This window comes from Megascapheus bottae, chromosome 5, assembly GCF_031878675.1.
Source record: "Megascapheus bottae isolate mThoBot1 chromosome 5, mThoBot2.hap1, whole genome shotgun sequence".
Classification (NCBI taxonomy): Eukaryota; Metazoa; Chordata; class Mammalia; order Rodentia; family Geomyidae; genus Megascapheus; species Megascapheus bottae.
The window spans coordinates 31,592,884-31,611,709 of NC_143513.1; the positions used below are offsets into that span (position 1 = coordinate 31,592,884).

Sequence of the window (18,826 nt, forward strand, 5' to 3'; positions counted from 1 at the left end):
GGCTGACCAGGGACCATGAGCCTCAGATCTCAGCCTCGATAATAGCTAGCATTTAGGCATGAGCTACACTGGCTTAGGCTTTCTTTTGAAAAAGAGAATGCTCACTGTTTCAAGTATTTTTACACACTGTTTTGTACATACATCCCATTATTTTGTTCTTGTTGAGACAGACTGAATGATCAGAGTCCAGAATACAATATACTCTTTTATAAGTCATATTGGGGCTAGAATCCAAGACTTTAATCTCACTTGTCTTTTATCATCATCATCATCATCATTATCATCATAAAGGTGATGTACAGGAGTTAACAGTTATATAAATCAGGTAAAGAGGACATTTCTTTCTGAACAATGTCACTCCTTCCTTCACCTGAGATTTTCCCTCCCATCCCTAACCACAAGTTGTATAGCTCATTCTCAACATTGCATTCAGTGAGTACCATTGCTGCATTTCTTTGTCCTTTGACCCTTCATTTCTGTGCCTCCCCTTACACTCCACTCCCAACATATAAATGGAACAATCAAAGCAAAAGGGAAAGAAAACAAAAACAGCAAAAAAACAAAACAAAACAAAAAAAACACCGCTTGTTTTCATTTCCTGGAGTCCATTTTGATAAATATTACTTTGTATGATCAGATGCACACAGGCATTATGCCTGTTCCTCTCCTAAGAGTATCTGCCTTGGGTCTTAGTATATGTGAATGCCTAGAAAGCTGTATTCACTCAGCTTTTCTGATCACAGCCAGTGTTCCCTTTGAGCTACACCTCTACCTCAGCATTTTGCTAGATAATTGAAGATAGAATATTAAAGACTTTTCTGCTCAATTGTATATCTGAACCATGAACTTTCCTGAACCATGATCCACAGCTCTCAGCTTTCTGAGTAGGTAGGGTTACAAACATAATATTCTTAGAGTTGGCAGGGGTAAATGTATTCAACGATTAATGCCCTGGTTATCTTCAGAATCACCACATAATATTTCATGAAGTTCTTCCTTTAGCATTCCATTTGGATCTTATCTAGATACTTCTTACCAAGTGAGCAAAACAGATGACTTAAATCTTAACATGTATTTTCAATTAATTGCTATTTATTTGACTCACATATGGGTAGTAGTTCATTTGCTTACAGTATTTACTACTTAAATGAATATATTTTCCTTTGGCAGAAAAAAAGTATTTACACAAAGATTCAGTGACTCAGTTTACTGTGTGCTAATAATAAATAATAAAAATTTACTACACAAAAGGACATCATTCATTTTACAATTGTAATGCTGCCACTTAAGATAAATGGAAATCAGGCCAGGAGTTTGGCCTAGTGGTTAAAGTGCTTGCCTAGCATGCACGAAGACCTGGGTTCGATTCCTTGGTACCACATACATAGAAAAAAGCTGGAAGTGGTGCTGAGGCTCAGGTGCTAGAAAGTCCAAGGACAGTGCTCAAGCCCTGAGCTCAAGCCCAGGACTGGCAAAAAAAAAAAAAGATAAATGGAAATCATTTTATCATGACTATGATTATACCATAATCATACCATATTATTGAAGATGATTAAAATTTGCAAATCATGGCCTGAGATACCTTGCAACAAGGACAGGCTTACCTAGAAAATGACGGGATCAGCTGTGGCCCTTCCCAGAGAATCAAGTCGCCTTCCCCTAGAGAGCAGCATCACTTTCATGTTATCCAGACTGTGTTTGCCCCATGATCTTGTCTCTCCAACAGTCTGAAAAAATAACAAAAAGCATTATACATCAACGCTTAATGAGAACAAATGATATGCATGCATATTGCTAACAGATGGCCTCCAGGGTTTGTGCCTCTTCAATGAAAGAGTAAGATAAAACCCACCTCTTTATAGATGGAGTAATACTGTGGCAATCAGCATGAAAAAGAACTGTACAATAAAGAAGCAGAACATGGGCTGGAAGTGTGGGCTAGTAGAGTGCTTATCTGGCATGCATGAAACGCTGGGTTTAAATCCTTGGTACTAAAGACACAGAAAAAGGTGTAAGTGGTGCTGTGGTTCAAATGGTAGAGCACTAGCCTTGAGAAAGTTCAAGGACAGTGCTCAGGCTCTGAATCCAAGTCCCAGGACTGGCCAAAAACAAACACCCACCCACAAAAAAATAAAAAGAAATAATGAATTTCTGTATCTACTGAGTTCAATTTCATTCTAAGGTATTCTTAAGCAAACATTCTATGAAAATTAATTGTAGACCTTAGTAGCTTTATTTTCTTTTGTGGTTGTCCACAGGGTTTGAACTAATGGCCCAATGCTGTCCCTGAGCTATTTTGCTTCAGGCTATCATTCTATCACTTGGAGCTATAGCTCTCAGTTCTGGTTTTTGATAGTTAAATGAAGATGAGTTCCATGATTTTCCTGCCTAGGTGGTTTCAACTTTGACCCTCAGATCTTAGTCTCCTGAGTACCTACAATTACAGGCATGAGCCACCAGCACATGGCTCCATTTCTCTCCTTTTTCATTATAAAGTAATTCTATGGTGGCAGTTCACTTATAGTTTCACAGTCACAAAAGAGTTGTCAAAACTTACCCAAATGCCTCTTGTCAGGCCTGAGAGCTTCTTCCTACCAAGTCAAGGATCTTCTTTCTCTCCTTTGATATAAAAGAACATCTATCTTTACAATAATACATTTTATCTTAAAGCATTAACATTTAAGTATCTATATGATCAGAAACCATTTAAAAATAACAGATAAACAGGAATCTGGAAAAAATAAACAGGCAACGATCAGGCCAGAATGGGAAAATTTCAATATCTTGAATACCTTACAAAATGTGGGAAAAAAAGGTCTTTAGAAGAAATCTCATCTTTACTAGAAAAGGCCAACCAAAAAAATAAAAATAGCACAGGATCTCAGTACAAGGATGTTTTGACAAAGATTAAGGACTAAATACTGTAGAACTCAAATAGAACTGTTTTGTAGGGTGATTATAGTTCGGAGTTCTTATATATAGTTGAGAAGTTCTTATACATAATTAAATTTTCAATGAAAGTTTTGAATCTTGCTAGAGAAATCTCTAGGCAGCTGTTAGATCTTCTATTTGTCTCATTCTTGAAGGCATTTTTTTACTTTTAAAGCTGGTCAAAATACCTACTAGAGAAAACAGAAATGTAGGGGAGAAAATAATAAACCTGCCTGTCTCCCTGGCCCTCCCCCATAAACTTACCAGAAAATGAGTTTTCACTCCGGTAAGTGTTGTTGTGTTTGTATCTCACCCGTTGGTATATGTGTGAGACTACAATTTTATATTGTCCTTTTTGAATTCCATTTACACTGAAAAGTACAAAGGAAACAAATTAATCATTTACAGAAAATGTTTCATTGGTAACTTCTGCATTTAAAAAATTAATATAATCAAATCCCTTATTGTTGGATGTTGTTCTCAGATTTCTTCCAACTATATTGAAGCAGACATTCCTTAAGTACAATAACTTCATTATACCCAAGGTAGCGATGAAAGATGGTACGGAACCTTTAGGAGATGGAGTCTAGTGGGAAGTTTTTATTCAGTTAGATATGCATTCTCATAATGATTATGAGACTTCCTCAGTCTCTAGCTTCCTGTTTTGAAATGTTTTCTCTCCCACCTCAGAATGCCTCTGCCATTTGTGTTGGCATTTCCAGAGCAGACTTGTGAACTAAATAAAGTTGTTTTTATGAAGTGAATCTGTCTCAGTATTTCATGACTGTGACAAAAAGGAAAAGACAGAGTAGATACAGAAGGCTTTGAAAATCTTTATTTTGAAATATAATTACAATTTACACTTTTTAACAGATCACTCAGACTGTAGTATGTAGAATGAAATAGTAAACCATAAAAATGTCATCCAAGAGATTACTATGCTTCGAAAGGTAGCTGCAATTAGTGAAAAATAGCTGGACAGAGGATTTTTCTGGCAGTATTTTAATAGCATTTGTTAAATATTATTTAACAAATAGTATTTGTTAAATGAACACACGAGGGGCCAGGAGTTTGGCCTAGTGGTAGAGTGCTTGCCTAGCATGCACGAAGACCCAGGTTCAATTCCTTGGGTACCACATGCATAGAAAAAGCCAGAAGTGCTAACCTTGATCCTCAGATCTCAGCCTCCCAGGTGAAACTGCTGAATTTTTAACCTTATATCCTAAGTTGACTTACTGACATTTCTCAATCTTCTTTCAGAAGTACTCTTCTGAATAACATCCCACTTGTTCCTCTCATTCTTACTGTCACAGTTAAACCAAATGAAAACAATGTTGCATGCTTGTCTTTTTTCTCTGCTTCCAGTTCTGTTTTCCAATACAACTTTTGCCCCCACTAATCTACTCAAAGTTTTTATTAATGTCACTACTGTTCTCCATGACAGTCAGATCTGACTGTCATGCTGTCATTCTACTTTAATGCTAACTTAAAAACAATCTTGCACTTATGATTTAACATAGAATTCAGTGACTCATGTTGTAAATTCAGTCACTCCACTGTTGTAAAGTTCTGACTTAGTACTGTCCTATCTTGTTGGTTATTTCCATTAAAAATCTATATTCCTTCCTTCCTTCCTTCCTTCCTTCCTTCCTTCCTTCCTTCCTTCCTTCCTTGCTTCATCCGTTAAGAGTCTGGCAGACTTTCATGCCCAGGCTGGCTTTAAACCATGATCCTCAGATCTCAGTCTCCTAAGTAGTTAGGATTACAGGTGTAAGCCACTGGCACCGAGCTTCCAATCCAACTTTCTAGGCAGCTAAATGTCAGATATTGCCAGATCCTAGCTTTCCAGGAAACTGAGATCTAAGGATCATGGTTTGAAGTCAGTCGGGGCAGAAGTCTATGATATCTCTCCAATTAATCACAGAAAAAGTTGTAAGTGGCACTGTGGCTCAAGTGGTAGAGCACAAGCCTTGAGCAAAAAAAGAGCTCAAGGACAGCATCCAGCCTAGGACTGGCAATGTGTCAGGTAACATTTGAAAAAAACAAACCAAGAAAAGATAATTCCTAGCTTGAGATATACCTTTTGGTTTTCTTTTCTTTCTGGCTAGTAGTAGGACTTAAATTTGGGGCAAGGTCTTAAAATGCCTTTCTTTGCTTATGGCTGGTGCTCTATCACTTAAATCATGCCTCCAATTCTTGCCTTTTGCTTGTTTGTTAGAGATACAAATCAGATTTGTCAATCTGGACTAGAACTGCAAGTCTCAGATTTCAGATACCTGAGTAGCTAGGACTATAGGTGTGAGCCACCAGCATTCCATAATAATTATTTTAGGCCCGATACTAGGACTAACCTCAGTACTCAACACTTTCACTCATTGACTAGCACTGTACCAACTGAGCCACACCTCCAACCAAATTTTTAAAAAAGTGTTTTTAAAAGCATAGCAGGCGGGGCCGGGAGTTTGGCCTAGTGGTAGAGTACTTGCCTGGCATGCATGAAGGCCCGGGTTCAATTCCTCGGTACCACATAGATAGAAAAAAGCTGGAAGTGGTGTTGTGGCTCAAGTGGAGGAGCTCTAGCCTTGAGAAAAGTCCAAGGACAGGGCTCAGGCCCTGAGTTCAAGTCCCATGACTGGCAAAAAAAAAGCACAGCAGGCAACATTTTTGCTGACTGGAGATGCTAGGCATTATTATTCTAAGCTGGAAAATAAAGCTACATGACATTAGACATTTGAAAGATTCATCTTGCTGTTGTTGGGGTAGTACTGGGGTTTGAATTCAAGACCTTGTATTTGCTGGGTAAACTACCCCTTGAGCCATATCCCAAACCTTTCTGCTTTAACTTTCTAATAGGACCTCATTTATGCTGGGCTGGCTTGTATTAAGAGCCTATTTAAGCTTCACAACCACCTTTTATTGATTTAGACGGGATCTTGGGAAGCATGAGTTGTCCTTGAACCATGACCCTCATCTCAGCTTTAAAAAGGACTAAGATTATTGACGTGACCTGCCATATCTAGTAAAACCTACCAAGATATATGATGAATTAAAAGATTGAGAAGAAAGCATTAATTCAAACATAAGAGAGAATCAATTCTTATTTCCTGATATAATAGCAAGAAATGTTTTTCGCATACCTCTCAAAACTGTTAGCCTTCATGTCATTTAGTCATTTATCAACATAACTTTGCTTTTGTGATTCATGATCCTCCTGTCTTAGCCCAAGTACTTGAATTCTAAGCATGAACGACCACGCCTGGCTTCATAATCACATCTTTGTAAACTCCCCCTCTTTGTACTTTTCTTTTTTTTGCATCATTTACTGTCACAGGAGCATTTTCTAATACTTTTTAAACCTCACATTTTAAATGGTCACATTAGGTTTGTCTGATCAGCAGTTATTGAACTTTTTTAGTTGTGAAATTATATTTGTAATAACTGTAACAATCATCACCATAACTATATTTATACTGTTATATAATTTAAAAATTACATATCTTGAAGTAGATTTTTCATTCTGAGTAAAGAATCTCTTCTTAACAGTAAAGTTTTAAGGGGCGGTTAACACAAGACACATACCTACACCCTGTATAGGGATACATAGAGATATCAAAAAACAGACAAGGCCACTGAATCACATCTTCATGAGTACCAGCAGTTTTATTCCATTCAGAACCAGAACACTTCACATTTGAGGTAAAACGCTTAGTACATGGTTCCAGAGACTTGAGGTTAGGTTTTTATATAATTTATGAAAGAGTTTAAGAAGCAGATTTATAAGTCTACAATAGGAATACTGAATTAAGGTACCTAATTAATGTTCATTGACTTTGTTTAACAATGAGGTTGAACATAGGTCCTTACACTTGCCAGGCAGGTGGGTGATCTCCATATAGTTTGATTTTTCTTTTTTCCCAGCCGTGAGACTTGGACTTTGGGCCTGGGTACTGTCCCTGAGCTCTTCAGCTCAAGGCTACCTCCCTAACCCTGGAGCAACGGCGACACTTTGTTTTCTAGTGATTAGAGATAAAATTCTCACGATTTTTTTAGTGCCCAGGCAGGTTTTGAACTTCAAACCTCAGATCTCAGCAACCTAGGTAGCCAGGAGTACAGGCGTGAGCTACCATGACCGACTAGCTTGATTTTTAAGATGGAAAATGACTATATACTATAAAGTGTCAATAATGGTAATGGAATCTTAACAGTAATAGGCCTAGGCACTATCACTGAGCTTTTCTGCTCAAGGCTAGCACTCTACCATTTGAGCCACATTTCCACTTCTGACTTTTTTCATGTTTTAATTGGATGGACTTTCTTGCCCAGGCTGACACTGAACCCCAAAACTCAGCCTCCTAAGTAGCTAGGATCACAGGCGGGAGCCCTGGCACCCAGCATTCTAGTAAGTTTTAATTGCTTAAAATATATTTGAGTAAGGAGAACTACTCAGTAATATAGGTCATTTTAAGGTAAAAGATTTAATATCTGACAATAAAACCATATTGCCTGCTAAAAAGTACATGATTTAAGGGTTTTTGTTTGGCTACACTGTACAAGTCATTCAAGACTGAGCACTTTTATACAAGGCACCATCAGAAGATCTTTAGAGGGAAATAAAAATTATTACCTAGCTCCTCTGATTTATATTCAAGTTAATTTTCAAAGCACATTTCCCTGGAAGATTCTGAAATATACATAGGAAATAATTAAAAATGATTGAGCATTTCTTTTATTACCTAATGTAACAAGTGAATTAGATTAGGTTTGACCATTAGTGACCAGCAAAAATGGTCTGACAACAGTACATTTAAAATATTTTGTAACAGAGGATGGTAAAAAACAACAATGAAACAATTCACATCTATCTCTCTAGTATTTGTCTAATTCCTTTCTGATATTCTGTCTTCAAAGAGGCTATTTTCCCACACTTTGAGAGCAGGGAAGTAATGAAATAGGCGCTTTTTATTTGAATCATCAATTTACCTTTATGGAATCAAAGCAAACCTGTGATTTCTATATCATAAAGCCAAAGCATTATCAATTCTAATGAAAAAACTGCATTAGATGCCACATGTATTTTAAAACTGTTTGCGTCTTTTGTGTTGGTTGTTTTGATATGGTCTCATCTTATGTCCAGGTCTACCTGTGTTTTCCCATGTCACTGAAATGATAGGTTCACCTCATAAAATCCAGTCACTGGTCCAGACAGTGATAAAAACTTTTTTTGCCTGGGCTGGCCTCAAATGGTTAATTCCTCCCAATCTGTGCTTCCCAAGCAGCTAGAATTATAGACTTAAACCACTATGTGACTCCTCAAAATGCTTTATATGAAAAACAATGCTAAAAATTATAGTAAGAGAAAATGGACCATTAAGAAACAAAATGCAATGATTAAAAAGGGAGGATAGCATCTCAGTACAATGAATAGGAACTATAGCACAGTTCCTGAATGAATCTTTTGTAAGCTTTGGCGCTCTTCTGAAGATCTGATGTCTATGCAATAGACAATGACATATATTCAATGTTATCCTGGACTTCAGTACTTAAAAAACTAAGTATCCTCAATATTTCAACATCCATAGTACAAGGCTGTGAATCCCAAGGACATCTGTTTTGTTATTTTATTCATTCATATAAATGTAAATTAGACACTGTACTTAATGGACCATAAGACAACCAAGTGTTCAAAATACGAAACTTTTAAAGAAAAATTTATTATACATCAATAAATATTAGGGTCTATAATCGTTGGGGAGATAAATGAAGCTAAACCCAGAAGAAAAAGGGTTATACAGTATATACCTTTTTTTGGGGGAGTGGGGGAGGAAGGGATGGGTGCTGGTCCTGGGGCTTGAATTCGGGCTGAAGCACTGTCTAAGCCTTTTTGCTTAAGGCTAGCCAATCTACCATTTGAGCCACGGCTCCACTTTTGGTTTTTCTGCTCGTTAATTGGAAATAAGAGTTTTAACTAGTATTATAGGCATGCACACCCTTCATATGTATTATTCTCATAAATGCTTAAAAGCATGGTCTTAAAAGTCTAAGTATGTAATGCCTAGTAATTACTGATTAAAAGTTGATGAAAACAGAGCAAATGATTGCATTTTGACTCCATCAATTAGTTACTTCACTCTTTAACCAAGGAAGCAAACTCTGAGCTAAATTTATTAACTAAAACAATGGAGAAAAAAATTAGCTTGCTTGGTGGCACAAAAAAGCACCTGTGATATAAAAATGGGATGAAATGAGTACAAAACATGTTAACTTTTTTACTCGTAACACAAACAAGTATTTGGTACTCTCTCAGCATGAAACTGTTTTAAAAAATTTAACTTTGAAGTTTCCCAAATTGTAGCCAACTGTATGAAATCTTATTGTCTCTCTATTATAATAAAAGCTAAGATTCTGGTGTTTTCACTTCAGTAGGAGTCGTATAAAGCTGGGTGGTACATTACTCAAATTACTAAAATAATCAAGACACAATAATAATTAAGACACAAACTTAAAACCGGCTTAAAGAAATTTAATAGGAAAAAAACCCCGAAAATCCTAAACTGAAAACAAATGGATTTTATATTTGTAAAACATTCAACATAATAAAAAAAATCATTTCCTCATGTGAAGTGGTGCCTAAAAAGCCAAAGATTGTGGTTCACAGATCAAAACTCTCAAGTGCTAACAAAAACAAAAACCCCAAATGGCATTATTTTTCTCAAAGTAAGATGCGGAATTATTACAATATAGAACGTGAATCCCCCTCCCTCCCCCAACGTCCCAACAAGGAGGTACACAATGAACTTTCCAGAAGAGCCATCAGGCGAATCCATTCCGTCAAGGAAGGCGCGGCGTACATTTCCCAGAACCATCACCGCTTCCTTCTCTACACCGAATTGTTTTTATTAGGACCGCGTATGCGGTATCATTTTAACTGCATAGGACGGGTATTCGGTCAGTTCTCCGCAAGGCCAGCGGAGCCTGGAATACAGCTACCTGGAGGTCCCTCAGGAGACTGTCAACAAAGTCTATTGAAGGGACAGGTTTTGCTGGTTTTTGTTTTTTTTTTTTACAATGCCAAAAAACGTTCTCTGCACAGTTGAGATAGTTCCTATCTTGCAGGCGTGTTCTCCGCGTTGGGCGGGGGCTGCACCATCCTCTCCCCCCCGCCCCGGCGCCCCGCATCCCACCTCCTCCCGCACACTGACCCGGGCTGAGGAAAACGACAGGCGATTAGACCGGCGAGCCCCCCCCCCCCGCCCCCGAGCTCCCTCTGCCTGGGTCGTGAGTCGCTGAGCAAAGCTGAACACACACAGAGGACAGACGAGTTTGAGAAACGAGGACGGTTAAAAGGGGACAAGGAAGAAAAAGAGAAGGGGAGGCGGGGGCCGAGACCCGCCCCACTGTCAACCCCACCCAACCCCTCCGCTCCTCCGCCCGGGCCACGCCAGAACCCCACACCCGAGGCCGAGCCGCCCCTCTGAAGAACGCCGCGGGAAGACCACCGAAAGGCCCCGACCATCCCCGCTGCCCGGCCCCGGTCGCCCACCACAGCTCCCGGCCCACCCCCCCCCAGGGGTCCCGGCGCCATTTAGCTCCTCCGAAGCCGCCGCCATTTTCCGCCCCCGCCGAAGCGCGACTCAGCCCGGGCCATCGCTCGCTCCCTCGCTCGCCCGCTCGTTCTCCTCAGTTCTGCGGCCCCATCGCCGCCGCCCCGGCTCAGCTCTGAGGAGGAGGCCGCCCTGGTTCGGGTGCAGCCGGGATCCGGCAGCTTCCACCACCTCACGGACACTCGGCTCCAAGCCTGCCGCGGTGCCTGGGCGCCGGCAACCGGCCAGCGGGAGTTGAAGGGCCGAGCAAAGGGGGCCGGGCAGGCGCCACTGGGCGGAGCGGCTGTGGCGGCGGTTGGGACCTGAAGGTTCCATCGCGTACTTACTTCCTGTTTTGGGTCCGGGCACTTTGGAAGAACCAGGATGGAGGCTCCAAAAAATACCAGGATGGAGGAAGCAACCCCGGGCGAGAGTGGCTGCAGCTGCAGTGAGCGAACGCGATGAGCCACCGGAAACGGAGCTGCGACCGCGCCCCGCCCCCCAGTCCCCGGAACGCTCCCTCCCGTCCCCCGCCCTCCGGCCCGCCTCTCCCGGGGGGGCGGGGCCGGCTCTGCGTCACTTCCGGCAGGAGCTGTGAGCGCGAAAGAAGGGTTTCGCTGTGATTTACGTGGCGGAGGCTCAGGATCCCGACTCCTGTACCCACTGTTCCGCTGCTGATGAAATAAAGGGCGCGGTATTGTGTTTTGTTTTCTAATTTTCTTCTGCAACTGTCGTTCTCTCTGGACTCCAGGGTGCACAGGCCTTGTTTTCCCAGGGGTCGGAGCCCCAGGTGTCCCGTTGTGAAAGTGAATGTGGAAGAAAACAGGGCATCTGTCCCGTCCCTCTTGCCTGGTCTGCCTAGCTTAACGTGACGTGGTGTGTGCCCGGGTGTGGGGTATGGTGTTGCGAGAGAAGATCTCGCCATTAGAGGAGGAAAAAGTTGTATGACGGGCACCAACCCGCTGTTTTTTTGAGTTGGTCAACTCATCCATTATTCTAGAGAAGAGACCACAAATCAGGCTCTGTTGTGTAACCGTTTCTTTAAAAATAAATAGACGAAAACTTCACAGAAAACGCAACACCAAGGATGAATCGTAAAGCATAGGCTGTCCATATGAACGGTGTGTCGGTGTAGGTTCACTCATAGTAATACTTAGTCTAGCTGGAGGAGATTGCCTATGTGTGAAGTCATGGGGTGTATATATGGACTTTTGGACTTCCTGTTCGGTTTTGTTGTGAGCATTGAACTCCTTAAAAATTTAATGTGAAAGGGCTAGATAAGCTTCATTTTTAATATGTACTCTACAGAGTAATGCTTAATATAAGCAAAACCAAGAGATAAGATAGCGCCATGGTATAGATGTCAGACCTAGGTGTATCTTTGCTCCATTGATCGGTAGCATGATACTTCACTTCTCTAAGCTACATTTACCTTAGAAAAACGGGAATAATAAGATCTACCTTCCAAAATAAAGTAGACAACATGCTTGCATAGAGCTTGATGTATGTAGTAATCATCAAAAATAGAAACTATGAAAGCCCTGAACTAGAAAAGTAAAAAGTAATCAAAGAGCAATTCTCACAAAGTAATTACATACGCAGCATGGAATGAACACATTGATGAGAAAGTGATTCTCTTTTCATTATGGCATAAAATAAACAAATAAATAGGTTGTCTATTCTACACAATCTTAGATAATGCTGAACCCTGCTGTTTAATTTCCTTAACTGGCTATATGTGCCTTCTCTCTTCCTGGGTCCCCCCCCCCCCCATAACTAGCTTTTCCCAGAGTCAATTGGTATTGAATTAAGACAAATATATTTTATTATTAGTTTAATGCCTAACTGTGAAAAGCAAGGCATTAGAGAATTTCCTTCCATTAGCAATTGATCAATAAATCTGTTCTGTGTGGTCACCAGCTGAGTATCCTTCCATTCAGTACTGAAACTACTGGAGGTAGCATGAAATCTCACAGAGTATGGTCTCAGTTACCAAGACTGGTCTCACTGCTTGCTCCTTAGATGCCATTGCAAGCCCCAGATTGCTTTACCAATGCTTCTGTTCAACACACTATAAAACTGAATTCCTCCAACCATCTCCATAGGTTTGATTAATTTGTTTGTGCAGCTCACAAAACTCAGGAAAACCTTTATTATACATGAATGAAGCACATTATATTGAAATGTGATTGGACAAAAGGAGTATGATCTAACATTGGCTGAGGAAGAAGACACAGAAAGACCTGTTTAGATTCTCTGCACAGCATTCTTTCCTTAAGGGCATAGGATTGTATTCCTCCAGAAGACAGGGTCTTATCAACTGCTATCAGATAAGGTAGGTCAGAAAATTTCTTTATAGCCATCTTTGAGGCAGAAAGATAGAGAAGATGATTAGAGTTTCTGTGACTTGCTTTAAGGAAATTTACTTTTTAAGACTAGCCTTGGGGAGACAGTTTCAAGTCTGAGAATCAAGAATGAAAATAAAACTATATAGTATAATAATTTTAATCTGTCACAACGAGACTCCTCTCTTTAATTTGAATAATCAGTGTACAAAACTATCCATAACAATTTAAATGATAGAGCTTTCTGCAGTTTTACCTACCACATTATTTAGCCAATGGGTTCCTAAATAAAGCATAAGACTTTATCCTGGGATTTACCTAATTAGGAATTAATGCCTTGTAGAGCAATGAGAAACATTTCTATGACAAACAGAAATTGTTATAAAACCAGTTAGACTACAGTTATGATTTTGCTGCATTTGCTAGCTGTGCTTATCTCTATTGTGTTGGATTTCATGTTTTTTATTTTATTGTCAGGATAATGTATAGAGGGTTTACAGTTACATTTGTCAGGTAGAAGGTGCTTTGCTTCTTGCACATTGATACCACTTCTCATGTTTTTGTCCCGTTTCCCTTTCCCTACTCCTCCCAATCATCTTGTTTTCCCCCTTCTCTTCCATATTTCAGATAAACAAATAAACTTATATAGAATATACCAGGTAAAAAATTCAGATACAGTAACATGAAATTAACCATGAGGGCAAAAAAAAATGATAAGAGAAATAACATAGTACATTAAGAACAACAATCACACAAGGTAAAACATTTGTTTTCATATCCTAGGGTTCATTTCATTTAGTCTTAAAATTTACACTTTAATGAACCTCATTAGGAACTGAATATTGATGAAAATTTTCATGAAAGGCTGATATATTAATATTAAAATGTTTAAAATACTGAGCTATGGGATTTTTTTTTGGTTTCAATATTTTATCATGTGCTAGATTCTATGGTTCAGAACAAAAGAATACGTTTCAAAGTAGGAGAATACCATTACTGGGTCTTTTTGTTTCTACGCAGTCTGGGCCTGTTATTTTAACAAATGGATTCTGGAACACCTTCTTGAACTTTAGGAGAGCTAATGGGGATTCCCATTATGTAAAGGAGAGAACACACTGTCTGATTAAGCCTTCATAGTAGGTGTTTTCAGGCTGAGTCCCATCTAAGATACTTTCTATAGTGTCTGCTGGAACCTTATGTCATTCTGGCTCAAAAACAGTTTTTCACATTTCCATTTTGTGTCTATCTTACTTCTATAGTCCTTTTACTTGGTCACCACCTTTCCATAACCTCTTAATCTCTTCTTCACTGAAACCTGTTAACAGAATATTAGCAAAACCCAATTTCTCTTCTCTTTAGGGAAGACATATTTCCATGCTCCCCCCTCAGTGAGGATAAAAGCTTGGGAGCACAGAAAGTAAGCTTTTCCATAGAGAACTCAAGAGCAAGTCTCTCTGAGAACGTGTTTAATTTAAGTGGAGGTCCTTTTATTTTTATTTATTTTTATTTTTTTTTTTTTTTGCCAGTCCTGGGCTTGGGCTCAGTGCCTGAGCACTGTCCCTGGATTTTCTCAAGGTTAGGGCTCTACCACTTGAGCCACAGCACCACTTCTGGCTTTTTGCTATGTATGTGGTACTGAGGAATCGAACCCAGGTCTTCATGCATGCTAGGCAAGCACTCTACTACTAGGCCAAACTCCCGGCCCAAAGTGGAGGTCCTTTTAAAAATAAATAATGCACAGGCTCACGCCTGTAATCCTAGTTGCGCAGGAGGCTGAGATCTGAGGATGGCAGCTCAAAGCTGGCCTGGGACTAAAGTCCATGAGACTCTTATTTCAAATTAACCACCAGACTGCAAGAAGTGATGCTGTCCCTCAAGAGGTAGGGTGGTAGCCTTGAGCTGAAGAGCTCAGGGACAGCACCCATGCCTACAGTTCAAGCCCCATGCCTCCAAAAAAATAAAAATAAAAAAATAAAATAAAAAGGTTAATGTGGTTGAAGTGATGCCTGCTTAGCAATATCTGAGCTAAAAAAACTCAAGGGAAGAGAAAGGGCACAGAAAGGTAGATAGCACAAGTTGAGAGAGGGAAAGAGTGAAGAGCTACTTATTAAGCAGAATAAAGTTTCAAGATGAATAAGAGACCTGCTGAATGTAGGGCCTGGCATTTATGTTGGATGTTGAGGTTGGCCTGGACCATGGTACTCCTATTTTTACTTCCCAAATAGCTCACATGATCCATGTGTGCCCTCACACCTTGCTTATTGGATGAGATGAGAGAGAGAGAGGTCTCACAAACTTTTTGCTTGAGCTTGTCTCAAACTAATATCCACCTGATCTCAGCCTCTGAAGTAGTTAGGTTTATAGTCATGAAACATCTGCTATCTCTGCCATGTCATCGCTTTAATTTGCTGGCATATGGAACAGTGTTTTAATTTAGTAGAAGTCTAAATGTTTGTTGATCACAAAACATTCTGTCTTAAATCAGACAGTAGCTGTTTCCATTATTTTGCAGTAGCTACTGTCTATAGGAGAGCATAGTCTTGTTTTGAGTGTATTACTGGACAATTATGAAGTAAAAGCTAGCTTCTACTATTATTCAAGTAGCAGGGGGTTATTTTACCACGGTGTCACATATAATTGGCTATGAGTAAATCTTGTCTATTTAGATGCAATATTTTTTAATGATCGAACATGTCATTTAACCAGCAGATGTCTCTATCGTCCAGCAAGATTTTCTTTTCTTTATAGAAAGTAGCTTCATTAGTAGATGTAAGTTTTAGTGAATTGAATTGCTACTGATAGAATATAACAGGACATGGACAAACTTTAACAATAATAAAACCAAAGGGATAGGAATTATACACCAAATTTCAAATGACAAAGCTCTCCAGCATGGAAAGACTTGTAGTCTTGTTAGTCCATATAAATCTAATTTCCTCAAACAGATGAAGGACAAACAAATTACCCTTATAACCTTTGCACTTTCAGGAGTTTGGTTATGTATATTTATTTCATTCAGCAGATACACCTGAGTATTTACTTCGTGATGAGCACAGTTCTAGGCATAGAGAGTACGGTGGAGATCCAGAGACAAGGTCTTTTATGTTCAAAGAATATACTTAATGGAAGAGCTTACATGATAGTAACATACCGATTTACTAAGTTCCTGGCACCCATCTGTAAAATTGTTCATAATTAACAATTTAATGAGGCATGGTGATAAAATAAAAACCAATCACTTGGAATCTAAATTAGATAAGCTAATTTATCTAATTAGATAAGCTAATTTATCTAATTAGATAAGCTAATTTGCAAATTATGGGAGAGATAGCCCACAATCATTTCTGTCAATGTACCTTAGAGCAAATGGCAAAAGATCTGAAAATATTAGACCTTATTTGCTTTTACCTATATTAGTTAAAAATAATCAAGACAAAATTGCTGAGTTTTGTGTGTATCTCTGTTTGTTTTACTATTGTGTGTGATTAGTTATACAAGCAATTTATTTCAGTGACACGATATCAAAAAATGTCTGTTGACATACTAAAATAACAGGCAGTCTATCCCTAGATATCTTTTCAACTTATTTTAAGCTGCATTTCAAAATTGTAATCTATTGCCAATGGTATGAAAGGGGAATGCTATAAATTCCATTTCTCTTTTTTTTTTTTTTGCCAGTCCTGGGCTTGAGCTCAGGGCCTGAGCACTGTCCTTGGACTTTCTCAAGGCTAGAGCTCTACCACTTGAGCCTCAGCACCACTTCCGGCTTTTTTCTATGTATGTGGTACCGAGGAATCAAACCCGGGTCTTCATGCATGCTAAGCAAGCACTTTAACCACTAGGCCAAACTCCTGGCCCCTATAAATTCCATTTCTATGACTATTTTGTTTCTTCTTGGAAATTGCCTACCTTTAATGCTTCTGGGTCAATATTCTGTGTCTATAGAAACAGATTTGGCCTCTTGAGGAATTTTCTCATGCTCCTTTTTTGATGTAATCCCAATTCCATAGCATATTCTAGTGTATAATTTGATTTGTGGTCCAGGTTGGCCTGCAACTTGATCTGACACCTCCAGCCTTCTGAATGTTGCAGACATGTGTCCCCAAATCAAGATTCTAAGGAATCCCCGTCTATTGGGTTCAATGAATACTGTTAATATACATGCAAGAGATACTTATGAATGTATTCATGCTAGATATGTTAGAGTTAACATCTAAACCTAACAGAAAATATTGTGATGCATGTTATTGTCTCCCCACCAAAAAAGTAGCAATCTGTAATACCTGATCCTCTAATATCTGTCTGATTAAAGAATAACAATGCCATTTTAAATTTAACAATATTAAATTAATTTCTCAAGCATAATACTTTTATTATAATAATTGTAAATTAAGTAGTCAGGCCTAGTGAAGACATGTAATATATACTTTTTAATTTAATGAAATTAAAGCTAATAATATTTAGAAAACAAACTTTTAACATGCCATCTGTTTAGACTTGAGGATAACATTATTATATATAATTGTATTTTATAATTGTAGACAAGTCATTGCAGAAGCATTCTATCTATATCAACAAATATAGAGTAAGGAAGATATGTTGCTTCAGTGGTCAGAAAATCACTAATGTGTTTTCTTGTTTTCTGTTAAGTTTATAGTTATAGCAAACGATTCTGTCCTGTATGGTTCAAACTTGTGTATAAAGGACATACAGTGATCTCAGTTATTATCTGAATTAAGTTGCCACTCCATTTTTTGGGGGGCAGTGGTGGGTGATAGGGCTGGAACTCTGGGCCTAGGTTCTGTCCCTGAGCTCTTCAGCTCAAAGCTACCTCCTAACCTCTGAAGCCCCAGCCCTACTTCCCCTTTTCTAGAGATTAATTGGAGATAAGAGTCTCACCATCTTTAGTGCCCGGGCTGGCTTTGAACTGTGATCCTCAGATCTCAGCCTCCTGAGTATTAGTATTAGGATTAGAGGCACTGGGCTATGCCACTCTATTCTTATTAGAACTAAATAAGCTCTAGTTTTGTTTAATAGGAGTCCATTTTCACATGATGATAATTTTTCTCTTCGTCAAAGAATCATCTGCAATAGAATAATTGTTTGTTGAGAACTTTTTACATTTAATGCCAGTACTAGGGCTTGTACTCAAACCAGTCTTAAGCATAGAAGTCGAGCAGTTACTCCTTTGCTGTACTACACCTCCAGCCTCTGTGTGTGTGTGTGTGTGTGTGTGTGTGTGTGTGTGTGTGTGTGTGTGTCACTAACTCAGTGCCTCGTTCTCTCATCTTTCTTACAGGTGGTACTTGAACTATGTTCCCAATCTAGTAGTTTGCCGTTTAATTGGAGATAGAGTCTTGAGGACTTTTCTATTTGGGCTGGCTTTAAATCTTGATCCACCATGTCTCAGCCTCCTGAGTAGCTAGGATTACAGGATCAAGACACTGCCCAATTTCCTTGGTTACTTTTGAAATAAAGTCTCACCCTTTGCCTAGATATGCATAGGGACCATGATTTATCTGTTTTGATCTTTCCTTTGTTGCTGGAATGACAAATATGCACCATCATGCCCAATTTTTTCCATTGAAAAGAAATCTTGCCAACTTTTCTGCCTACTATGGCCTTGACTATGATCTATTTGATCTCAGCCTCATCCATGTAGCTAGGATTATAGATATGAGCCATTGGCACTCAGATTTACCAGATTTTGAATAGAAATTTAAATGATTGATTATGTTTGTATCATATTGTGTAAGCAACTAAAAGGGGAAATTTAATTTCAGTGAACCTTGAAAGTCATAAGTTTTCCATGATAAGCCTGTATTAAATATATCTCCTTATAACAAGCCTTCTAGGTGCTCTTTAGACCTTGATGGCTTATCCTTTTATCTGTTTCTAAAAATGACCTCTCTGGGACTTTTACACATAAACTCTCTTAATAACTTTTTCCCTTCCATCCTAGAGATGTTT

At 39.0% G+C, this 18,826-nt stretch overlaps 1 protein-coding gene across 5 annotated transcripts in view; it reads right to left on the reverse strand.

The window, feature by feature from the left end:
* Dmtf1 (cyclin D binding myb like transcription factor 1) overlaps positions 1-10,947 on the reverse strand; it is a 51,924-nt gene extending 40,977 nt beyond the window's left edge. For all 5 annotated transcript variants that reach the window (XM_090332877.1, XM_090332881.1, XM_090332880.1 and 2 more), the window contains exons 1-4: positions 10,859-10,947; positions 3,196-3,302; positions 2,558-2,619; positions 1,605-1,727 (exon numbers count right to left, since the gene is read on the reverse strand). The gene's annotated coding sequence lies outside the window, so the exon portion shown is untranslated. The remainder of the gene's footprint in view (positions 1-1,604; positions 1,728-2,557; positions 2,620-3,195; positions 3,303-10,858) is intronic.
* Between the last annotated feature and the right edge of the window lie 7,879 nt (positions 10,948-18,826).